Here is a 26079-nt window from a genome sequence, read left to right as displayed (position 1 = left end):
CTTTGCTATTGTAAATTTTGAGTACAGTGCTTGTGCGGTGTGTAAATATTTAGCTAGCCGTTGAAGCATCAAGTAATGAAATAGTTTCTTTAGAAGACACCATTGGCAGCGTGTCGCCATGAGGTGATTATGCTAGTTGCTTTCACAGCGGGAAAGTGGGTTGCTGTTGTGCCGTGTGGCTTGTTACTAAGCCACGTCACAGCTCCTCGACATAAATCATTCTTGTAGATTAGTCACCTTGAGACAGAGCCGAGCGACTGAGGCCTGTGCCACCGATGGCTCGGCCTGGACTTAACTTTACAACTATGCTTCTTCATCTGTTTAAGATTTGCAGTATTCAGCTTGTTAATCTTGCACATATACTGGGAGTCACAGGTGAGACTGAATGCTCCAGCCGTCTTTGTAGAGTGGGATACTGTGGGGTTTTTTTGTTTGTTTGTTTGTTTGTTTAATAGTAAGTTTTCTCTCTCTTTTTTAAAAGGTTTATTTTATTTATTGCATATGAGTGCTTTATCTGCAGAAGAAGGTATCAGATCACATTATAGATGGTTGTGAGCCACTATGTGGTTGCTGGGAATTGAACTCAGGACCTCTGGAAGAGCAGGTGGTGCTCTTCACCACTGAGCCATCTCTCCAGCCCGGGATACTGTTTTTTCTTTAAAGGAAGAAGGAAAGAGAGGGAAGGGAAGAAAGAAAAAAGAAAGAAAAGAAGGAGGAAGAAAGAAAAAACACTGCATAATCAGAGCCCTGCACTGTGGCTCTCAAAGCACTATGTATGATACTTTCCTTTAACTGGATATTTTTCTTTTCTTCTTAAAATTTGGTTTTGGAGTCAGACATGGTAGCACATGCCTTTTTGTTTGTTTATTTGTTTGTTTTTTGGTTTTTCGAGACAGGGTCTCTCTGTGTAGCCTTGACTGTCCTGGACTTGCTTTGTAGACCAGGCTGGCCTCGAACTCACAGCAATCTGCCTGCCTCTGCCTCCCGAGTGCTGGGATTACAGGCATGTACCACCACACCGGCTTGGTGGTATGTACCTTTAATCCTAGAACTGTGAAGGCAGAGGCAGGTGGGTCTCTGTGAGTGTGTGGTGGCCAGCCTGGTTTACACAGCAAGTGCCAGCTTAGCCAGGGCTACACAATAAGACCCTGTCCAGAAAAAATAAAAAAAGAGGTTTAGGGGCCTAGGGAGATAACTGGTGGTTAAAATGCCTGCTGTGCAAGCACATGAACCAGGGTTTGCTAAAAAAGGATTCTACTTTGTTTCTACTTGGAAAGTCAAAAATCAAAAAATAAAAAATAAAGGAGAGGGAAGAGGAGGAGGAATAGGAGGCTATATCATCTTGTTATCAGTTTCTTCAAGACAAAGACATCTTAAGGATGAAGGCGTGTGCATCTGTGTCCTGTAGTTTTCAATTTGAACTATTAGGAGGATTTTAACTCTTTAGCTATGTCCCAGAAATGAGTTATCTTTTTTTTAAAAATATTTATTTATTTATTATTTATACAATGTTCTGCCTGCATGCACACCATAAAGGGCACCAGATCTCATTATAGATGGTTGTGAACCACCATGTGGTCTCTGGGAATTGAACTCAGGACCTTTGGAAGAGCAGCCAGTACTCCTAACCGCTGAGCCATCTCTCCAGCCCCCGAAAGGAGTTATCTTAATGCAAGTTGTCCTGATATATAATTTCTTGGTATTGTCACTTGGTTTTTAAACAATCACAAGCATGATATATATATATACACATACACACACACACACACACACACACACACACACACACACACTAAAAGCTGAGTGTAGTGTTTCCACTCATCCAGTTACATGAGAAGCCTAGGCTAGAGGACTGAATTTTTGGGCTACCCCGGGCCACACAGCTATCCTGAGATACAGCTCAGTCAGTAAAGCACAGGCATTGCAAGCACAAGAATCTGAATTTCCTCTCTAAAGCCCACATTAAAAAGCTGGGTGTGGTGATGCACACACACTTGTAATCCAAGTGCAGGGAAGGTAGAGACTGGATAAGCAAAAGGCTGCTGGAGCAATACATGAGGAAGAACGACACACAAGATTGTCATCTTGCCATCTACACACAAGCACATGTACACTGAAACACCCACGTTCACCCACACACATGTGAACATGCACACATACAGAAAAGAAAATAAATTCTTCCCTCATTTTGGATCACGCATATCAAAGTATACACAGCTAAAATCATATACTGCAGGGGCTGGAGAGATGGCTCAGAGGTTAAGAGCACTGACTGCTCTGCCAGAGGTCCTGAGTTCAATTCCCAGCGCCCACATGGTGGCTCACAACCATCTATCATGAGATCTGATGCCCTTTTCTGGCCTGCGGGTGTACATGCAGGCAGAACACTGTATATATAATAAATAAAAATCACATATTGTATAGAGTTTCCTTCAAAACACCCCAGCAGCCTCTGGTCAGAGGAAAGGGACTCTGTCTTTTCAGCTTAGAATACAGTCTCAGCCTAATGCCCAGACTCCTTTCAAATTATTGGGACTAACTTATCCTCCATCCTGAGCCTTTTAGGTAACTGGGACTATGGACACACAGGACCACACCTGTTCTAGGAAGGACCCTGACTTTTTCATCTGCATTTGTTGATTGTCCTAACCCAGGCCTTTGACCCCAAAGGATGAAAAGAGGGTTTGATCCTGTTTCTTGAAGTCATTGAAAGACTCAACAACAGTCTCCATATTCCACTGCTGGGCCACATCTAGCTGCAAGAGAGGGTAGGCGATAGTCTTTACTCCAGACCTCCTCTTAATTGAAGCATTGCTCTATCTATCTATCTATCACCTACCTACATACTGATCACCTTGAGATAAAGCCAAAAGGTCAAGGCTAGTCTTGACGAGAGCAAATTGCCCACTCTTTGGTGTGAAGGTCATGACTTTAATGGCAATGCTATAGGGTAACAAGCCACAGTTTCCTGATGTTTTTGGTATCCTGGGGACTTTTTCACGCCACGGACATCTATTGTATTGGCACGCACTAGCAAACTATTTAGAAAAGCAGCCTTCAAGTTGTGAAAGAAGTAGCCTAAGTGTCTATGTAGCAGTCATGGCCCCACTGAGCATTCTCCCAAAGCATGCAGGTCTTTTCTTAGGCAACAGCTGGATTTTTACAGTAATATCTTCCCAGCTCTAGGTAGTAAAGCCATGGGTCTCCCAAAAGTACAATGCAGGTAGGGAAATAAAGTCCTGGCTTTACTCAACTACTCTAATAGCAATTAAAGAGCTTTTGAAACACTCCTTTAGCAGGAGTAATGTTCTTTGCCAATACATGCACGTTTTTGGATAAGATTTCACAGGGGTGGGAAGATGGCTCAGTGGATAATGCCCTTGCCACACAAGCTTGAGGACAGGAGTTCAAATCCCTGGAGCCCACAAAAAGCAAAGCTGCTTGTGATCCCAGCACTCAGGAAGCAAGGACAGTGAATCCTTGGGGCAAGCCGGCTAGTTAGACTAGAAGGAAAATGGGATCTGGGAGATGGCTCAGAGAGTAAGAAGAATCCTCTTTGTAGACCAGGCTGGCCTCGAACTCACAGAGACCCGCCTGCCTCTGCTTTCCAAGTACTGGGATTAAAGGTGTGCCCCACCATAGCCCCAGTTTTTTGTAAACTTCAATCCTAAGATATCCAACACTCTTGTGCCCTCTGAGGGAATTGCACACAGGTATACAAGCAGGCAAAACATTCATACACATAAAATAAAGGGGGGAAGTGGAGGGTTTTTTTGGTTTTGTTATAAAGCAAAATGTTTTTCCTGCTGTGGGGAATAGGGTTCAGTGACAGTAAAGAGACACAGATAACAGGACCTGATTCTGCAGGCACAACTTTCCAGAACAGCTTTGCTTCTGAGATAAGACAAAAAAAAAAAAAAAAAAAAAAAAAGGAGGGGAGGAGTAAATAAAACCAGGAGCACACAGTTCCTGGGCTCCAGTGGAGAAGGCTAATTCATGGAAAATGACAAAAAAAATCTGTAGGTGACCTAAAGCCATCCTACTGACTGATCTTTGTCCTTTGAGAAGGGTTTACGCAACTGGAGGACAAGCATAGATAAAGTTTTTTTTTTCGAGATAGTGTTTCTCTGTGTAACAGTTCTTCTTCTCTGTAATCCAAGCTGGCCTTGAGCTCACGGAAATCCACCTGTCTCTGCCTCCAAAGTGCTGGGATTAAAGATGTGCGCCACCACACAGATAAAGATTCTTTTTCCTCCTTGCCTTTGTCCTTTCCCTTATTCCTTGGGACGTTTCTTATTAAAATTAGTCAATGCATATTAATTAAAATAATATTAATGAAAACATTTGCTGGGCAATATAAGAAAGATGAGCTATAGGTCACATTGGTCAGCCGAGAAAGGCCAGAGGTGTCTGAGGGGACATGGACGCAGGACTTTCCTAAAGAATTTATAAGGAAAGCCATGCCTCAGATTTTTTTTTTTAAACTTGGGGTCTCACTTCACAGCCTAGGCTAGCTTCAAATTCTTGGTAATTTTCCTGCTTCAGCTTCCTAGTGCTGGGACATGCTCCACCTTGCCTGGCTGCTTCTTAGAACATCTAAGCAGAGAAGAAGCAATTAATCTGCCCACCTTGCCCCAGCTCACTGATCATTGGTTGGGTTTCACTAGAAGCCATTTTTTCCTGTGCCTTCAGAGTCTTCCTGCCCCTGAACAGTCACACTGTTATGCCCAGATCCAGAAGACGCCACCCCCCCCAAAAAAAAAACCTCCAGGAGTCCGAAGTTGTATGCAAAAGCAAAGAGCCTTTATTCTGCAGACATCCAGTGCACCAGGGCCCTTGCCTATGCAAAGCAAAATGGCAGAAAGACCCCAGCCTGAATTGAGCAAGCAGGCTTTTTTAAAAAAGGGAATCAAGGGAAGTTCAACGGTGGGTTAGGTGATCTTTACTTCTATTGGCACAGATCGGGAGCAAGGGTACAAGTACATCTGGGACCAGTTAGGGCACTGGTCCAGGGCTACGGGCTCTCTGCACTGGCTCAAACTGGCCTGAACTGGTAGGCGTTCTTGAAGCTACATGACTCTGGTAAGGAGTTGGGGCTCTTCAAACTGGTAGCTAAGCAACTTTATCTTCCTCAGGTCAGGTGTCCTGGGGGTACCTGACTGGTTGCCCAAGGGCTATGGCTTTTCCAGGACTTTGTTTACAAAACTCTGAAAGACAGAAACTCCCGCCTAGTCACAAGATGGAGTTACATTTGTACAATTACCTGAGTCCTTCAACACCCGTGATGAGGCATTTATCCAAGCTGGAAGCAGGCATGCCAGGAAAGGAGGGGCGCCATGAAGAGGATGAGCAAGGGCTCCAGTCTAAGGTACCCCAAAAGGTTCCCAGCAGGAGAGGTGTGTGGCGAGGTACACGGTGGAGAACAGTTCAGAGGAGAGTGAGGGTGAAGGTAGGAGGGCAGCTTGGAGCATCACTGCAGTGGCAGAGAAGAAAGCAGATGGAGCCCACGGATGCAGAATCGGCACGGAGGTGGGAAGGGTAAATACATATGAGAGAAACTTACAGGGCTGGGGGCTGGAGAGATGGCGCAGTGGTTAGGAGAACTTGCCGTTCTTGCATGGGACCCAGGTTCGATTCCTGGCTTCTGCATGGTGGCTCCGAACTATCGTAACTGGTTCTAGGAGATCGCGTGCTCTGTTCTGGTCTCCTCGGGCGCCAGGCTTACACACCTACATCCATTTCGGGCAAAGCACTCAAACACATAAAATAAAAATAATTAGTTAAAATTTCCAGGGCTAAAGAATCCATTGTCTGAGAACTACGAAAAGGAGTCAGGATGTTTAGGTTTCTGACTTGAGCAATTGGGGGTGTTGGTTGTATCTTCTGCTGAGTAGGAGTCTGAGATAGGGTACCAAGTTTGGGAGGCACATCCATGGCCCGAGGCTTGGACAAACTTATGAAAAAAAAATTCAACTACACATTTTGGGTAGTGGATCTGGGTAGCAAGGATTGAGGACACCGCCACCACCGACGGTGACAACGATGGTGAAGGTTGTTCCCTCTCCCGCATGAAGGTGGAAAGAGAGAACTGTCTCATCTTGTCTCCTGACCTCCACACCCACATCCTCTCTCACACACATCAAGCACATATAAATATAACAAATAAAATAGTCTCTAAAAGAAAAAATAATAGAGAAGAGGGGCCAGGGTTTAAAGAGATGTTCACATGGCCGGGCGGTGGTGGCGCACGCCTTTAATCCCAGCACTTGGGAGGCAGAGGCAGGCAGATCGCTGTGAGTTCAAGGACAGCCTGGTCTACAAAAGCGAGTCCAGGACAATCAAGGCTACACAAAGAAACCTTGCCTCAAAAAATCAAGAAACAGGACTGGAGAGATGGCTCAGAGGTTAAGAGCACCATCTGCTCTTCCGAAGGTCCCGAGTTCAATTCCCAGCAACCACATGGTGGCTCACAACCACCTGTAATGAGAGCTGGTGCCTTCTTGTGGTGGGCAGGCACACGTGTGGGCAGAATACTGTATAAATAATAAATAACTTTTTAAAAAAAAAAAAATCAAGAAACAAAAACAAAACAAAACAAAAAACCAAAAAGAGATGCTCAAGGGTGTAGGTGCCAGTATACAGGAGAGGAGACAGAGACACTGTAGAGTGTGAGGCTGGGAGGAGCGGGAGCATCTGGGATTCATGTTACCATACAGAGCCTAAGCTCAGGGCAGGAAGAATCCACCATGGGTGAGAGTAAGTAGGGATGGCATCCTTAAAGGTGGAGGGGAGGCAGGAAGCTGTGTGTCTGGTCCAATGTGGGAGGCAGGCCACAAGCAGACATGTCAAGTGGGGGAGGGGCACGTGGAGAGGGTTTGAAACAGAACAGACTCAACTTAATGATCTTGAGAGAATGCCAGCCTGTGAGCACCCGGGAGAAAGATGCCTGGAATAAGGGAATGGTGTGTGTGGGTGGGGGGTCACCTTAACACCCCCAAACCCAGAGCCCCCCAGATTATGCTTTGCCAGCCTTGACTCTAAACTTCCAGCTCCAGGGTAAGGAAGCAGAGGAGGCAAATGGGTCGCAACCACTCAAGCTTTTTGGCTTGCAGATAACTAAGAGGTTGCTGTTTTTAGGAACTCACAAATACCAGCTTACCACACGAGCCAACCATTCGAAAAATGTCTTTTATTGTGGCACGGCGGCGACACTTCCAAATGCTAATGCTGGAAAAACAAAACGAGGTGCTTCAGCATCCAGTAAAAGCTTAACACAGAAGTACCCGAGAGCACTTTGCTTTTCTCTTTGGCCAGAAGAGGCCCTAACTGTTCAGCTGGTGGTAGTGGAACCCTGGGCAGCAGCTCCAGTTACAGATCTCGGCCATATAAAATAACAGGAAACGTGGGTTGTTGGGAGTCAGTCCACTGGGGAGATTAACTATTTGGAGGGGAGTCCCACATCAGCATCTGGGTGTTTAGAGAAAAAGATAGCCCACACAGCTTTTCATGGTGTAAAGAAAATTCTGCCACCAGACTAAAAGAAAGGAACGCTCGCTCTATTTCTAGAAGGGCTCACATTTAGTTTTAACGCCACCTTCCTTTTCTGTAAGAGACGAGGGGTTGAAAATGAGAGCCAGATGGAGCTGCAGCAAGTTTTGAGGTTTATAAAAGAAAAAAAAAAAAGATCTGGATTTCCTAATTTTCCAAGATGACCTCCCAGGATTGTTGGCTTTAATCCTCCTCAACTGTCCCCTCCCTCCCCTCCCCCCCCAACCCCCACCTCCCATCAGGCTTCTTAATAGAAGATTTGCTCCACATCAGTCCGCCATGTGCCTTGAGTTTTTTTCCCCCCATCAGTACATTGCTACTCGGATAAACTCAAAATGTCTGGGGGATACTGGCACTAGAGTTAGGATCTCTGCTCTATCCAGAAGGGTGAGCCAGCATCCGTGGCACGGCTGGGACAACCCCAAATGATCAGCCATGCTGGCATGTCTACAGACTCGAGTACAGTTTTCCAAGAACGGTATGTACACACTCGAAGCAAAGCAACCCAGCCCTGCAGTGTATGCTGACTGTGAACTGCGGAGAAAAAAAAAAATTTTTTTTTTTAACTGGAATTGGTGTTTACAGTGTATGGGGGAGGAAGAGAGAGGCCGGTGGTGGAACAAACACGCAGGATCAACCTTCAAGCAAAGGGTTCGAAAGCCCAGACAGAGCAGCACGGAAGGTGAGGTAAGGCATCAAGCAGAGGGCAGAGTTAGTTCGTTAAAGGTCCCTTGAGAGACAGTGGGGAGAAGGAAGTTGGTGTGCCCAAGAAAAGGGGCCCACGGTTGACCAACTTCACCTGACTAGGCTTAGAAACATAAGGTTTTCTTGTGTTTCTGGCTTAAGCAGGTATTTAAAAGATGCCAAAGACATCCTTGGAAAAGGGACCTCTGGGAGAACAAAGAGGCTAAGCCAGTGTGCCATGGCACGGTTTGTTTGTAGTTTGTTATTTGGAAATGCCTAGGCCCTCTGGAGGAAGGACCACTCTGTCCATAGCAGGTAGAAGGTCTTAAAATCTAGAAGCATCTATCTGTAAGTGTGCACTTACAGAGCAGAGGCATGCGTCTTCATGTAGTGTGTCACTTTGTTCAGCTTGGGGTGCCACACATCCCAGCGTTCCTTGGAAAGAGTACATGGCAGGGAGGTATCCTCCACCTCTAGAGGGAGGACGTGTCCTTGCCTACCCCACTCCTGCCCAGGGTCGACATCCCTTGAGTTGAACCTGCCCGCAAAGTTTGATGAGCATTTAATATCTGAGCGGATTGAGAAGTGGACTGTCTAGGTTAATGAGTTATTTGTGCTAACAGGAAGATTTGTGTGATCTTTGTAGCCAGTTTCCATCACTGTGGGATTCAGTCTAAGGCCACAAGGAGTTCGGGGCTCGAACCTCTAAAGCCCTGGGCCTCAGGCCATCGCTGCACACTTTGGTGCTTGGGGGTCTTTCTTTCTTTCTTTCCTTTTTTTTTTTTGTTTTGTTTTTTTTTGTTTTTAGTTTTTTTGTTTTTTGTTTTGTTTTGTTTTGTTTTTTGAAACAAGGTTTCTTTGTGTAGCCTTGGCTGTTCTAGACTCACTTTATAGACCAGGCTGGCCTTGAACTCACAGCGCTCTGCTTGCCTCTGCCTCCCCAGTGCTGGGATCAAAGGCGTGTGCCACCACGCCCAGCATAGGTTTTTCATTCTCACTATAACTTTTTTACTTTGGTTTCATGGATAGAAGGTTGAACTCAGGGCTTTGCATATGGTCCCCCACTATGATTTCCCCTACCCCTGCCATTCCTTTGTTTGTTTGTTTGTTTTGAGGTAGTGTGTCACTATATACAAGGTTAGGCTTGAACTCAGCCTCCCAAGAGCTAACATTACAAGCATACCCTAGCACAACCGGCTTCAGTAGCCTTTGTGCTAAAGGTTAGGAGAAACACAACCCCTGGGCCCACCGGTGCTCATTTTAGCTGGAGAGACATCAGGGCCAACCAAGAAGTCAGATGCTTTATAGTAAGGTGCGCAGTAGCAGGAGTGTTGCCCTGTCCTGTTGTTTAGGAAAGAACATGAGAGGCAGAGGCTAAAGGCAGTCCTGTCAGCACCGACGGCATGGAGCTGGGCCCGTGCCTGAAATCTGAAAGCATCCAATAGAAAGAAACGTTTTAAAGGAAGAAGAATCTATTTTGGCTCACAGTTTTAGGGGGGTCTTATTCCATGGTCAGCTGACACCATTGTTTCTGGACCAGTGGTGAGGCACAGCATCATGGCTTGTAAGGCACGAGAACAGAGCTGCTCCCCTCACAGCAGCCGGGAGACAGTGACTTCATGCTTCTTCGCCTGTTATCCCATCCAGGACCCCAGCCTGTCGGACAAGGTCTCTGGCATTCACAGGGAGAACCTCCTGCGTACTTCTCAGTCCAATCAAGTTGACAACAAGACAAACCATCACCCTGGAAATGGCCTTGGTTCTTTTCTGCTGGATCCTTCCTCTGGGTGACGTTCTGAAGGGCAGATCTGCTTCAACCAAACACCCAATTGTCTCGTTCAACTTAAAGCTTGTTTTCCCTTGATTGGTCTTGGCAATCACCTTTTCTCACCCTCTTCTTTTGCTTTTTTTTTTTTAATTATTTTTTTTTTTTTTGTGCTAGGCCCACAAACCCAGGACCTCACAAATGTTAGGTCAGTGTTTTATCCTTGAGAGACAGCCCAGCCTACCCGTTCTTCTTCTGTCCCTCTCGTGTCTTACTCCAGGGTGAGGTAGGAGAATCAAGATGGCTGAAGCAGAAACTTTACCCGTCCAGGACCACTGAGAAGAGCCATCGTGAGGTGGTACAAGGAACTCCTCAAAGTTTGCTACTTTTGTTTATTTTTGTTGTGGTGGTTGGTTTTTTTGTTTGTTTGTTTGTTTGTTTGTTTTGAGACAGAGTTTCTCTGTGTAGCCTTGGCTGTCCTGGATTCGCTTTGTAGACCAGGCTGGCCTCGAACTCACAGCGATCCGCCGGCCTCTGCCTCCCTGAGTGCTGGGATTACCAGTGTGTGTCAACGAGCCCAACTACTTTGCTACTTTTTGAAGACCACTGGGCTTAGCAAAGCCTGTGTCCCTGCAGCTCACTGCTTAGACCCCATGGTGGCTCCTGCTTGTTGCTAAGGCATATGTCCCCACCCCTACCCCGATGTCACTCACCCCGCCAACTCTGTAGTCATCTATCCTAGCAGGCAAGTCTCTTCTCTTGCCCTCAGCAGGAATGTGAAGACAGTTCTTCATTTCTCAGTGAGGCCAGGCCAACCCAGCGGAGTGCAGCTGTGAACCTTGCCAACCAGTGCCCTCGGGAGAGCCATCCAACGAACCCATCCCTGATTCATAGAGCTGTAAGCAAGCAAAACAGTGCTTGTTTGAAGCCCCTATATTTTTGGATTGTGTCTATGCTGCGGTATTATACCATATAGACAAGATGGTATTTGCGAGGCTGGGCGTGGTGGCACGGCCATGCAAGGACCCCAGTGCCTCAGAAGGGCAAAGCCTTCCCTTGTCTGTGTGCACATGCTGACAGTTAGGCAGAAAATGTGGATGGTAGCGTCTTCCCCCAGGATGTGTAAAGCCTAAAACTGTCCCCCCACAGAGACCACCCCGCTACCAAGATTAGCTGAACGTGCCTCTTTATTCAACTGTACACAATAAGCCTGCCTCCTCAATGCAGATGTACAAAATAAAATAGCGAGTTTGTAAGTGGCTGCGATGTGTCTCCACCGGAGGCCAGGGCTTCAGTTCTCGCTTTTCTGTATGTGTGCTGGTCCTTTCTTCGTTTTCTATTGCCCTAGTTAGGTCAGTCCCTGAGCCACGCTGGTTGTGACAGGATCCTCCTGGCCACATCTTCCATCTTCTTAGTCTGGAGCTTTAAATGTGTCCCACCACACCCAGTGCATGTGGTGCTAGGAATCATTAGGGTGCCACGCGTGCTAGGCAAGCATTCCACCACAAGCCCTCATGGCACTGAGGGCGCCCGTGTCTTTGTCTCATTTTTTTTTTTTTTTACAGCCAGCCAGGAGTGCCAGTATTAGTTTCGTGGGGCCGGCAAAACAATCGCTCTGAACTGGGGACATCAGACAATGGAAACATTATGTCATCACACTAGATGCTAGAATGCTGAAGACGGCCAGGCACGCTGGCCTCTGGGAGCTGGGTGGCGAAGCTTCCTTGCTTCTGCCTCTGGTATCTTGGGGATGCTTGGGATTGTAGATCCATCTCTCCAGTCGCGTCTCCATCACACCACCATCTTCCTGTGTGTGTGTCTCCAGGTCTCATTTTCCCTCCTCTTACCAAGTCACGCTAGTCTTGGAGCCCTTAGCTCATCCACTGTGACCTCATCTGAGCGAATTTCAAAGACCCTGTTACCAACCAAAGTCATGGTCTGAATTCCTAGTGGACTTGAATTTTGAGAAAGCTACTCTTCAACCCAGCCAAGTCCCCTGTTTAATTCTAAAAACTGAAAGGTATGATTTTCTGTGTTCAAATGAAAGCTTCAGGCAAGCGTTCACCGGGGAACGGAATGGGGTGGGAAGAGGTGGAGTCCAGTTGTGCCCCGCCCAGAAGCTCACGTCAAAACCTGCCCCTCACTATGGTGGACTGAAGAGATGGGGTCCTTTGCAAAGTGATTAAGCCCTCAGGGCTGAGCTCAACCCCTGCTTAACATACCGGAGTGAGGCCTTAGATTTGGTCCCAGCTAGAGGCATAGCTCAGGGGTATAACATGCTTAGTGTATACAAAGCCATGGGTTCGATCCTCACCTTCCCTTACCCCACATCAACAAGGATCAGCAGCCGGGGCGGGGGTGGGGTGGGGGGGTGGTTCCTGGGTCAGCTTCTCTTGGGGGTGTCCAGATGCAGCTTCACACCGGGCTGGAGTGGAGCCCGGAGCGGAGCCAGGAGTGGCTGGGGTCCATGGCATCCCGGTCTGGACGGTAAAGCCGAGGGGAGAAGTCCATTTCCAAGGTCTTTAGTGTTACTGCCTGGTCTGCCTCCTCCCTTTGGAGTGTCCCAGAAACGGACTGTACCAGATGAGTTAATGAAGGCATCTGTAGTGACCAGGAGCGCCGCCATTCTCCTCAGGCTCAATGAGGAAGCCACCAAGTAAGACGAAAACAGAGACAGAGCTGTCTTAAGTCACACAGAGACACCAGAGCTGATCTGTCTAGAGCACTTGGCTCCTCTCAAACTCAACTTTACACTCTTACGTTCTCCCCAGTTTCAAGACGTGAGTCCGACAGGCCTGAGCCTTTCCCTGCTATTCCATCACGATCCTGGTCCCTCGCAGGAAAGCTGCACACTTCTGCAGCTTGAAAGAGCTAGGATGGCTGGGCGGTGGTGGCGCAGGCCTTTAATCCCAGCACTTGGGAGGCAGAGGCAGGTGGATCTCTGCGAGTTCAAGGACAGCCTGGTCTACCAAGTGAGTCCAGGATAGTCAAGGCTACACGCAGAGAAACTCTGTCTCGAAAAAGAAAGAAAGAAAGAAAGAAAGAGCGAACGAACTAGAAGAACAAGTGGAGGAAAACCCACAGAGAGGAGCTCTGTAAGAATTAGTGCCTGGGGGCTGGAGAGATGGCTCAGAGGTTAAGAGCACTGTCTGCTCTTCCAAAGGTCCTGTGTTCAATTCCCAGCAACCACATGGTGGCTCACAACCATCGCTAATGAGATCTGGTGCCCTCTTCTGGTGCGAAGATATACATGCAGGCAGAACACTATATATATGTAATAAATAAATACATCTTAAAAAAAAAAAGAATTAGTGCCTGGGGGCCTGAGAGATAGATGGACAACACACTGCTCTTCCAGAGGACTCATCGTCAATTCCCAGTGCCCACATGATGCCTCATAGCTACTGTAACTTCTGTTCCAAGGGATCCAATGCCCTCTTCCAAGAGACCTGACACCCTCTTCTGACCTCCCAGGGCATGCGGCACACATATAGTGCAGACACACATGCAGACAAAACATTCATGTGCATTAAAAAAAAAATCAGAGCCTTCACTTGTGCTCTAGGATAGAAGGGAGGGATGCTAGAAAGTCCCCTTCCCCCATCCTTTTTTTTGTCCAAAGTTGTCCATTGCTTGGGCATTGGCAGTTAAAGAACGTAGACAATCCAGTGTCATTTTTCGTTACTGGCCATTACTTGGGGCCCACGGTGCAGGGAAGGCAATAGATAAACAACCGGTGCTAGGTCTGGGAACCAAATGACTGTAGCAAATTGTCACATTTCAACCAAAATGGAGAAGGTTTTACAAAGTAGCAACGGTCCTGCCTAACATAGCCCATCCTTGGCACCCCATCAGGGAGGTGGGATCCACACCCCTGCTCTGGGCAGCATGTTGACACACTCCCACTGTCTCAGCACCTGCTCCTCCTGTCTGGCCTGTGGGGGCTGGGGAAGGATGGACATGATGCCGCCAGTGAGAGAGGGGAGCAACCCGTCCTGTTGTCAGGCCATCACCAAGCCCTCTGCTCTGTGACTACGGCAGATAGAGACTTTAAATGGCAAACGTCACTAAGAGAAAGAACAGTCCCTGACTGACTGGAACTCAAAGGGAGTCTCCAGGATTCTGAGAACCATGTTCAGAACAAGAAGAGATGAGAGACCAAAGCTAGGGGAGGTCAGGGAAGAGCTCACAGGAGGAAAAAGGCAGGTGGGAATGGAAGGTGTGGTTTTTGCCACGTCTGTGTGCAGAAATCCCCAGCAGAGGCAGGCAGATGTCTGGGTTCAAGGCCAGCCTGGTCCAGGACAACCAAAGCTACACAGAGAAACCCTGTCTCCAAAAACCAAACACCAAAAAAGAAGGAGAAGAAGGTGGAAGAGGATAGCTAAAGCCTGGGGTGCCCCATGCTTGCCACTCCAGCACTCAGGAGGCAGAGGCCTGTGGCCATCGTGAGTTCAAGGCCAGCCTGGGCAACGGAGTGGCATCCTGCCACACAAAAAACCAAGCCTTGACAGCAAGACCCCCTGACCCCAGGATTAGGCAATCCAAAACGAATCCCCATCACTTTCTCACACACCCAGCTGAGGGCAGGATAAAGGGAAGCGCTCCTGTCTGCCTCAACCTGCATTTCCTTCACACTGACCTCATCATGCTCTTGCTCACCAGTCTTTCAGAACTTTTCTTTTTTTTTTTTTTTAAGATTTATTTATTTATTATATATACAGTGTTCTGCCTGTTTGTGCACCTACAGGCCAGAAGAGGACATCAGATGACATTATAGATGGCTGTGAGCCACCATGTGGTTGCTGGGAATTGAACTCAGGACCTCTGGAAGAGCAGTCAGTGCTCTTAACCCCTGAGCCATCTCTCCAGCCCCTCTTTCATGACTTTTCATTGTCTGGGGCAGGGTCTTGTCACGGAGCTCAGGCTGCTCTGGTACTCAATATGTAGAACATACAACAACCCTCCTGCCTCAGCCTCAGGAGTGCTGGGATTACAGGTGTGTATCACCAAGCCCTGCCACAATGCTTCGCTGTGACCATCAAGGACCCTGTGGGCCTCTCCTGGTCTCTCAGGCTGCTGAGTGTCATCCCCATTGGGCTGGATGTTCAAGTAGGCCTTTGTTAAACCAATGCTGACTGGGGCTGTCGCCAAGGGAGTCCGTGTGCAGCCCCTTTAGGTGACAGCCATATGCTGGGAGTATATGTCCCATGAGCAAGCATTCTAAGAGCTAGGTCAAAGGCACAAGTCATCCCGAGCTACCGTGTCATTTGTGGCTATTTAGGGTCCTATTTAGCCAGATGAGTCTCAGCTCAGATACAATGAAGGAGAATCATTTCCATCTTTCTCTCTTTAAAAACACACACACACACACACACACACACATATATATGCATACATACATACATATGCATATATATTCAGTGTGTGTGTGTGTGTGTGTGTGTGTGTGTGCAATGTGCAGGTGTGGTGTATGTGAGGGCATGATGATGTGGGGGAAGCATTTATGCCCCTGTGTGACTGTGGAGTCAGAGGACAACTTGATGATGTTAATACTCTCTTTCCACCTGTACACGAGTTCCGGGAATTGAACTCATGTCCACAGGCTGTGTGGAAAGCACCTTTGCCCACTAAGCCATGTCTTCGGCCCCTGTCTCTTGTAGACACAGATGAGGCGAGCGTTAGAACGCAGACTGGCCTGATGTCTTCCCTCCCAGTCACTTTGAGGCTTAATTATGAGCTTGTTCAAGCACTGGAAAGTGGCTGCTATTGATTCTGGTGTTTGAAAAGGAAGTTAAGTGGCCATATCAACACCACTTAGCCTGATAAAAAGGCTGGCAAACACAGGCTGAACCGTGCTCCAACAAGAAGCCTAGTCCTCCCATTGGGAGCTGCTGTCTGCTCCAGGTTTGGGAGCCACTGAGCCAGATGCCTGCAAGACTTGAGGTGCTGGCTGTGCTTCTTAGCCACCCGATTCCTCCACCATTACACGGCAGCCCAGACACCTCTAATATGAAGGCTTTCTGACATGAGCCCAAATCTATGATCTTTAAAATGTTTAAATCACATTTGTTAACATATTTGTGTGTGTGTGGATGTGTATATATGTGTGATATGTGCATGTGTGCCGTCTCTGTGCATCTATGAGTGTGTACATGTGTATATGTATATGTGTGTGCTTGTATGGGTGTTTCATGTGTATGTGTGTATCTGCGCCTCTGTATGTGCACATGTATGTGTGCACGTGTATATATGTCTGTATATGTTTAGGTCACAGGACAAGTTGTGAGAGTCAGTTCTCTCCTTCCATTGTGTGGGTCCTGGGAATTAAACTCAAATTCTTCAGATTGTCAAGGTTGGTGGCAAAGACTTTTATTTTACCCACTGAACCATCTCTCTGGCTTTTGGTGTGTGTGTGTGTGTGTGTGTGTGTGTGTGTGTGTGTGTGTGTGTGTGTATGAGGGGGGGTATGTTTGGAAGCTCATGCTTGCCATGGTACATGCCTCACCATGGGAGGACTTGGTCTTGTTGGAGCACAATTTGGCCCGTCTTCACTGGCTTTTTTTTTTTTTTATCAGCCTATCTAAGTGGTGCTGATAAGCCACTTAACTTCCTTTTCAAACACCAGAATCAACAGCGGCCACTTCCAGGGCTGAACAGTCACTGGCAGGAGTTAATTCTCCCTTTCCACCTCGTTGGTTCCAGAGACTGACGTCAGTCAGCAAGTGCCACTGACCTGTCACAGGGGCAATCTTAAAGTCATTTTCACCACAATTCTGTTGGCTCTGTTTCTTAACAATTAAACTTTATTATACAACCCAACTCGCTTACACAAAAGGGAAAAAAGGTTAAAGGGAGACAAGAGTGAACCTTCTGGTATCCGTTCCACCGGATGGGTCCCTAGGTGTCTCTGGCCTGCGCGCTGATCCTCTTCCCAATCCACATGCGCTCAAGCCCGGTCTGATCCTGCTGCTCCTCTCTGTCCTCCCCACCTGCCTGTCTCTCACACGCAAGGGGCGGTTTCCCTTGACCATTGAGGGTCGATTGGAAACACAATAGTCCAGGTGGAGTCCCTCAGTCCCCTTCCTGAATTCCAGGCCCAGGATGGCTCCACCCAGTCTATCTCAAGGTTAATCTCAGGGAGTATCCGTGGTGTGTCCAAGGGCAAAGCCCACCAAGACTGCTTTCACCTGTGACAAAGCTTACAATCCTTCCCACACAATTCCTTGTGGCACCTGGGGCCTGGCAACTTCTCCCTACAGTAGCCCTCTGTTCTCCAGACTCCTCTGCAGGGCTGGGATGCAGCTGGGGATAAAGCACTTGCCTAGCATTTGCAAGCCCTCCCCCCAGTTGAGCCCCCCCCCATTTGATCTCTAGCCCGTGGTCGGGGATGGAAGGGGGCTCATCTACATGTTTGCTCACATTTTAAGTTCATCTCAGCCGCCGTGGCTTATCCCACTGCAAATCTTTCTGCTGGGCCAGGGTTATTCTGAGAGAATCCTCTTGAAGACCAGAGACCGGAACTTCCTTCCTTCAGCACCCACTGTGGCTGAGGGCAGAACATGCTGCTTTCGAATCACCTCTTAGCAAAAGGGTTGTGTGAGAAGAAATCCACGGAGAATCAGACAGACGTGGCATCTGTGACTAAGGGCAGAAGCCTCTGAGAAATGAGGAGTGCGTAAGCCCCGCCCACTCCCTCCCCCTCCCCCTCCCCCCCTCTTGGTTTTGTAGCCAGGAAGAAGATAGAAAGTGAGCACTGAGCTGGGCCTGCACAGGCTTGACTTTCAGGCAGGAGCTGTGTGGCTCTGTGGCAGAGCTCGGGCTAGCATGTGTGAGGCCCTGCCTTAACCCAGCAACGTAAATAAACAGCTCCACTATTGGGATCGCTACGCGCTGACCTACCCACAACTGACACCCCTTTAAAGACTTGCGCCCCCTTCTCTTTTGCCCTCAGACTCTCCACGTATAGATTGTCCTTGGTTTAAATGGTGTAGGAGGCTGGGTGTGTGGTGTATCAGCGCCTGTAATCACGTAGGGGAGACTGCGTGAGTTGAAAGCCAGCCTGGGCTACAGTGTGAGTTCAAGGGCAGTCTGGGCTACAGGGTACAACGCTGTTAAAATAAATAACAAACAGTAACGAATAATAAACACTGGGGCCATCACCTATAACCATCTTCTTGGAGATTTCGCCTTTATTTCTGTGAGGTTCCTGTTGTTTATCCCCTTAATCTGTTTATCTTGCAGCAGCCTGCCACTGAACACAAGATGTTAGAAGGAAATGCTTTTCTTCCTCAACACGGCTTGCGTTCACGCATGCCTCAAGATTTTTCTTAAATCTTGTGTGTGGTGTGCGTATATGTGCATGACTGTGTTATGTGTTGGGGACGATACTTGCGTTGGGGTCAGAGGACACCCTCTGGTGTCAGTCTTCATGAGGCGGAGACTCTTTGTTGATAGGCCAGGCCAGCTGACCCTTGCACTCCGGAGACTTTTCCTGCCTTATGCATCCATCCATCTTGCCAGAGGCTTGCTGACATTACGGATGTGGGCTACTGTGCCGGGCTTGTTATACGGGTTCTAGGATTTCAATGTCAGTTCCTCACACTTGCACTGAAATTCTTTACACACTGAACCAGTCCAAAAGCCCTCACACCTCAGAGTCCCTATTTACCAGAGTCAGGTACGTTCTCAGGGTCCAAACAGTGCTGACAGATCGGGTCTCTAAGCACCTGCCTCCTCTCCTCTGAGAAACCCAGCTGTTGCCTGTGCTGGCTCATCACCAGCTCCCAGTGAGTCCCCAGCAGTGTTCCTAAACAGCAGGCGTGCTGGACTCGTGAGAAAGGAGGGCCCCTCAACCCAGAAAATGTCTCCATAAGATCCAACTGTAAGGCATTTCTTTTTTTTTGTTTGTTGGTTTTGATTTTGGTTTTGGTCTCCCCCCACCCCCCACAGGGTTTCACTGTGTAGCCCTGGGTGTCCTGGAACTCACTCTGTAGACCAGGCTGGCTTCAAACTCAGAGACCCACCGGCCTCTGCCTCCTGAGTGCCCAAACTGACTTGGAGCTCTAGATAGGCCAAGATGGCCTTGAGCCTGTAGTTCTCCCCATGCCTGAGTGGAAACCTTCACACTGCCAGAATAACCCCTTTTGTTGCTTTTTGGCATGTTGCTCCTCCCCTGAGGCAACACATGACAGTAAGTGGTAAAGGAACACCTTGAACGGCCGTGGGGGGGCAGGGAGGGGGCAGCAAGGGTCGGAGGTACCAGGATAGCAACAACTCTTTAAAAATATCTCCAAGTCAGCCGGACATGGTGGCACACGCCTTTAATCCCAGCACTTGCAAGGCAGAGGCAGGCGGATCACTGTGAGTTCGAGGCCAGCCTGGACTACAAAGTGAGTCCTGGACAGTCAAGGCTACACAGAGAAACCCTGTCTCGAAAAACAAAAACAAAAAACAAACAAACAAAAATGTCTCCAAGTCATCGCCTACCTGCCACAGGGGTGTGGCCCTGCCCAGGGCCATATAAAAGGACAGACCCTCCATGTGGCTTTCTCTGTCCCCCCTCTACCTGTTCCACCCTCTTACTTTCTCTCTCTCCCTCTTCTTTCTCTCTCTCTCTCTCTCTCTCTCTCTCGTGTACCCCTCCTCCCTTTCTTTCTCTCCCCATACTCACTTAATAAACCTCATATAATATAATAAAAATATATCTCCAAGTAATTTGCTATCACAACAAACGAAGAAACCCCCCAAACCAAAAAACATGTCTGACAAGATAGCTCGGCAGGTAAAGGCTCCGGCTTCTAGCCAGATGACCTGAGGTTAGTCCCTTGGACCTCACACGATGGAAGAGAACTGACTCCTGAAAGCATTCCTCTGCCTTCCAAATGGGAACTGTGGCATATGCACATAAATAAGTAAAAAAGAGTGTTAACAGTAAAGACAACAAGGGCTGGGACTATAGCTCAGTCGGTGCTCACTTACTATGCTTAAAGCCCTGGGTCAGTTGTGAGGCAGCATGTGGGTGTTAGGAACTGAACCCACGTTTTCTATAAGTGCTCTTAACCACAGAGCCATCTATCCATGACCCCCCCACCCCCACCCCTCTTAAATTATTATTATTATTATGTTCTTTGCACAGGTCCCTGTGCTTTAGCTCAGGCTTGCCTTGAACTTTAAGATCTGAGCTCAATCCTCCTGACTTAGTCTCTTGAATGTCAGGATCACAGGCAGGATGCCTGGTTTCTTCGTGGAGTTGGGGACATTGGAAAGGGTCCTGAGGTTCCTTGAATTTCCTTCCCCTCAGGCCAAGAGTTGGACCCAGATCATTGACATGGCTTCCTGCAGATGGAAGACTGGTGTGTGCAGTATTGTGAGCTGTAGGTAACTGAGAAGAAGCAGAGGCAAGCAAGGCTCTCTCTCCTTAGGCAGGCGTGGTGGTGCACGTCTTTAATCTCAGCACTCAGGAGGCAGAGGCAGGCAGATCGATGTGAGTTCGAGGCCAGCCTGGTCTACAAAGTGAGCCTAGGACAGCCACGACTACACAGAGAGACTCTGTCTTGAAAAAAACAAAAACAAAAACAAAAGCAAGGCTCTACCCTCATACTATCTGCCTAAAGGCAGGATGTACGTTTGTGGAGGTGTCCTTCTCTCTGTCAGAAAGAGCAAGTGTTAATCACCAGAGACCAGCAGACCTTGACCCCTCTAGGGGCACAGAGGGGGAATGCAGAACACTCTATGCCCACAAGTCTCCCACCCACCCCCCCTTTTTTTTTCAAGGCAGGGTTCTTCGTATATCCTTGGCTGTCCTAGACTTGCTTTGTAGGCCAGGTGGCCTCGAACTCAGAGATCCACCTGCCTCTTCCTCCAGGAGTGCTGAATTTAACAGGTGAGCGCCAACGCACCCAGTGTGAATCCTGCCTTTCTTGATGGCGCCATCTAGTGGTCTTCCCGCACCTGCCGCTCTAGGAGCTTGGAAGTCTCTGGTTACTGTGACTTCGGTAAGATGCCTTGCAGAGGCTGGCTCTAATCTCTCCCTTATGTTGCCGGCTTGGGCTGTTTCCACAGAGCAAGGCATTTTATCTGTGGTCAAGCTAATTTACAGTAGCAGTTGGAGAACTATAGAAAGAAAATGCCCCCCCGCCCCCCCAACTCTCCCCACCCCCAACATCCCCCCCACTGTCCCCCTCCCGTGGAAAGGCAGGTGAGAGCCTTTGGAGGGCCCAGGGAGTGCTCAGCGTGATGATCTGGCGCCAGTTCCTGAGTGGGTACACAGACAGAATCACTGTGCTGTCTCCTGTGTCTAACTGAAATATACCTGATGCCAAAAGCCTGCAGTCTCCATGGGAGGCAGAGGCAGGAGGATTCCCCACAGATTTGAGGCTACCCTGGTCTACCTAGCAAGATCCAGGCCAAACAGAGCTATAGTGTGAGGCTTTCTGAAAGGCACAAAAGGAAACAAATCTGGTGGGTTAGGAATCAAGACGGACTCCACCGATCCTTGCACTTAGGAGGCTGAGACAGGCTTAGGTTCCACAGTGAGTTTCGGGCCACCCTAGGCTACATTGTAAGAGCTGGTCTCAAAACAAAGCACAAGCTGGAGAGATGGCTCAGCAGGTAAAAGTGCTTCCTGCCAATCCTGGGGAGCTGAGTTCGATGCCCAGTAGCCACACAGTAGAAGGAGGTAACCAGCTCCCAAAAGATGTTCTCTGTTACCTACATCTATGTCACAGCACATGAGCCCTCCCACACACACAACATAAAAGCATGTAATTAAAATGAAAGACTTTCAACAAACAGTAGCAACAAAACAATGGGCAAACTGTGGGCCAGAGCCTGCAGATATTGATGGTTTGGATGGTCAGGCGGCATCATCATCATCATCATCATCATCATCATCTGTGAGGCCCCCAGTTGGCTGTAATCCATGGCCAGTACTGAGAAATGTATGAGCGCATCCCAGCACATCCTCCTGGGGATCAGATAATGACTAGGCAATGCTTACTTAGCCTTTGAAAGTACGGCTAGCTTCTGTGGGGGTTTGGGGGGGAGGGGAGCATGGGCATGGGGGAGGGGAGGAGGAAGACCAAGGCCTTCCCTTCCTACATATAGGAGTTCCCTGTATAATTCAACTGTACAGATCTTCCTAGGAGGCCCATCTGCCCATCTGCTCTGTTTAGATAGCTCCCCCAGGGCCAAAGTCAAAGGTGCAAGACCTCTGGCCATAGCATCAGCATGTGGGAACAGAGAACAGGCATTAGGACTGCAAGAACTCGCCTATAGGAAGTCAGTCAAAGCCCGCACTTGCCACTGAGATGCACAGATGGTTTGTCTAGGAGTGCCAGGGAGGAGTACCAGTGACATCTGTCCTCAGACACAGACACTTTAGACAGTTCAGTGAAGTGAAAGCCAGGATGACTTGGGCTGGGGAGCCCTGATAAATGCAGCATAAAAGCTTTGTGACTATGACCTGGGAAGTATTTACAGCCTTATTTATCACCGAACAGGGCTAAAGTCTTCAGAAATGGCTTTTCTGGCACCAGAAGCCCGATCAGCCGGCATACCTCTAAATTAAGTGAGGCAGACAGGCATTGAGTTACTGGGCACTAACTCACAGCTCAGTGTAAGGATGGAAACATCTTACAGTGTGGTCTTGCAACTGGACATTTCAGAGTGTCTACTGGACACCAGAAAAGAAGGGAAACTGAGGCCGTGTCTATTCAACCAGCTGTGGAGCGGCAGAAGGAGTGTACATCTTTCTGGAAGCCTAGGGCACAGCCACCCTTCTATTTCTTAGAGGTCACAGCCATTCCAAGCCACATTTGTTTTCATGAGTGGTTCCCCAAAACCTCCTAAGCAAACGGGGTTCCCCCCAAATTTCACCACCTTACCAGCAACTCATTCATTATATAGACCAGGATGGCCTCACTCTGTAGGCCAGGCTAGCCTCAAACTCACAAAGTTCCACCTGCCTCTCCCTCACAAGTTCTGGGAGTAAAGGCATGCAGCATAGTGCCTGACCAGAGAGAGGGGGTGGAGTGGGGTGGGGATGAAGCAAAGAATTTGTTTCTCAAAGGATCACCTGCCTCAAAGGAAAAAACAACCCCAGCATACATGGAATAAACGAAGGTTGAACTGACCGCAAATGAAGACAAAAATAATTGCTTCTGCCCCTGAAAAATGAGTAAAGGTCAAAGCTCTACCAGACATTTTTTGTTGTTGTTGATTTTATTTGGTTTGTTTGAGAAAGGGTCTAATGCAGCCCAGGCTGGTCTTGAACTCCTGATCCTCCTTGAAAGTGCTGCAATTACAGGCATGCATTATCATATTGGCCCAAGATCTATGTCTTTATCAATTACCTACAGTTTACTGAGCTGAAAAATTGTGCTAGAAATATCTGAACAGGGGCTGGAGAGATGGCTCAGTGAATAAGAGCACTGTCTGCTCTTCCAAAGGTCCTGAGTTCAATTCCCAGGAACCACACGGTGACTCACAACCATCTATAATGTGATCTGATGTCCTCTTCTGGCATGCAGAGGCATCAGAGGCATATGCATCTAGATAGAACACTCATACATAAAATAAATAAATAAAATCTAAAAACAAAAAAAGAAAGAAATATCTGAACATATGATGCACATATGTTCTGGAGGCATCTGTGAACCCACCTGCTCTGGAGGCATAAGATCATTTGAGCTCAGAAGCTGGAGAGAAAGATCCCAGCAGAGCCAGGAGCGCTATGCACACCTGTGGTTCCAGAGTCAGGAGCGTCACACGTACCTGTGGTCCCAGAGCCAAGAGTGTCACACATACCTGTTGACTCAGAGCCAGGATCCCCGTGCACACCTGTGGTCCCAGCACAGGAAGATGAGTCAGAGCACATTCTAGGCTACATAGTAAGACCCTCTCTCAAAACAAAAGAGCAACAGCCTGAGCCGGGAGGCGGCTCAGCAGGGAAAGAGTCTGCTGAGCAAGCAAGGGACTGTGAAGATCCCCAGCTCCAAAGTGAGGCTTGATGCCTGCAGCCATAATGCTGCAGGGGCAAAAGCAGCGAGATTTCTGTCACTGAAAAGCCAGCCATGCTAGACAACTTCAGACCTAGTGAGACATGCTGTCTCAAAACGTAAGGTACAAAGCAATCGAAGATGACAACAGACACACACTCACACACACACAGACACATACACACACAGACATATACACAGAGACACACAGATACACACACACAGACACACACAAACACACACAGACCACACAAACACACAGATACACACAGATTTGAACACACACAGAGACATACACGCAGACACACATAGACACATACACAGATAAAAATGTACACAGAGACACACATATGCACACACACAGATACACACAGACACAGATATATACACATAAACACGTACATACACAGAAACATACACACATATACACATACACATATACACACAGACACACACAGATACAGACACACATACGCACACACAAATACACAGACACACATATGCACACACACAGAGATATACACACATACACAAACACATGCACACACACATATGTATATACATACATACACAGACATATGCATAGACACACACAAAGACACACAGACACACATGAAACAAAACACTCTGAAGAGCACTAGAACCATGTAACCCTGAAAAGCTTGCTATTAGTGATGCAGTTTCTCTCAGAAACACTTTGTTTTCTACCTCGGATTCTTGAACTAGCCCTGCCAGTGTGCTTGACGCCTCCCTAACCACAGAGGCTTCACTGCTTCACCACACTCCATCAGAGCAGAGCCAGGCAGGAAGAGAGGAGACATCGCCTGACCTCGGCCCAGAAGGACTGGGGACTTGGGATCCAGGTGCCCCTCATTGTTAACCCAGAGAAAAAAGGTGGGGACAGGCAGCCCACGTCAAGGGAGCCTCTAACGTTTTCGACCCTTTAATACAGTTCCTCGGGCTGTGATGATTCCCAACCGTGAAATTATTTTCATTGCTACTTCCTAACTGTAATTTTGCTACTGTTTTGAATCATAATATAAATATCTGTGTGTTTTCCGATGGTCTTAGGTGACCCCTGTGAAAGGATCGTTGGACCCCCAAAGGGTCCAATGCACAGGTTGAGAACCACTGCTCTAGAGCCCCAGAACCAAGGATTTGTTCTGATGTTTGCTTGGGTTTTTTGTTTTTGTTTTTGTTTTTGGAGACAGGGTTTCTCTGTGTACCCTTAGCTGTCCTGGACCCACTTTGGTTAGACCAGGCTGGCCTCAAACCCAAAGCAATCCACCTGCCTCTGCCTCCCAAGTGCTGGGATTAAAGGCGTGCGCCACCATATCCGGCTCTGATGTTTGTTTTTTAAATTCAAAAGCTCTAGAAGTTAGAGAAATAAGAAATTGATAAACATAGGTATAGTGGCTATCATAGTTTTTGTCAACTTGGCACAAACTCGGACAATTCCTAGGAAGAGGAAATCTCTACTAAGAATTGTCTCCATCCGATTGGCTTGCGGGCATGTCTGTAGGACCTTTTCTTGATTGTCGATTGATGTGAGAGGGCCCAGCACCCACTGTGCAGGGTCCCATCTTGGGCAGATGGGCCTGGGCTATATAAGAAAGCAGGTTGAAGGCCGGGTGTGGTGGGCATGCCTTTAATCCCAGCACTCGGGAGGCAGAGGCAGGCAGATCTCTGGGTTCGAGGCCAACCTGGTCTACAAAGCGAGTCCAGGACAGCCAAGGCCACAAAGAGAAACCCTGTCTCATAAAACCAAAAGAAGAAGAAGAAGAAGAAGAAGAAGAAGAAGAAGAAGAAGAAGAAGAAGAAGAAGAAGAAGAAGAAGAAAGCAGGCTGAGCAAGCCAGAGACAGTGATCCTTCTCCACAGGCTCTGCTTCAACTCCTGCCCTTCCCAGTGAGGGACTGAGACCTGGAAATTGTAAGCTGAGATAAATTCATTCCTCTCCAAGTTGATTTTGGTCAGGGTTTTATCACAGAGTGCAAACTATGGCATTGGGCCATGCCTGTAATCCTAGCATTTGGAAGGCTAAGGCACCAGGATTGCCTAGAGTTCAAAGCCAGCCTAGCCTACA

At 48.0% G+C, this 26079-nt stretch overlaps 1 long non-coding RNA gene across 2 annotated transcripts; it reads left to right on the top strand.

Moving 5' to 3' along the window:
* The first annotated feature begins 244 nt into the window (after positions 1-244).
* LOC311606402 lies at positions 245-11308 on the top strand. 2 transcript variants are annotated; one of them, XR_014782337.1, is made up of 4 exons: positions 245-375; positions 2671-2768; positions 8134-8235; positions 9880-11308. It is a non-coding gene; the product is annotated as an uncharacterized lncRNA (long non-coding RNA). The 2 variants fall into 2 exon arrangements; XR_014782338.1 differs by lacking the exons at positions 245-375; positions 2671-2768 and adding an exon at positions 7835-8026.
* The last annotated feature ends 14771 nt before the right edge of the window (positions 11309-26079 follow it).

The sequence above is a fragment of the Acomys minous genome, assembly GCF_964271855.1.
Source record: "Acomys minous genome assembly, chromosome: 10".
NCBI classification, from domain to species: domain Eukaryota; kingdom Metazoa; phylum Chordata; class Mammalia; order Rodentia; family Muridae; genus Acomys; species Acomys minous.
The sequence above is the reverse complement of the archived record's forward strand: the minus strand, read 5'-3'. Positions and strand labels throughout refer to the sequence as shown.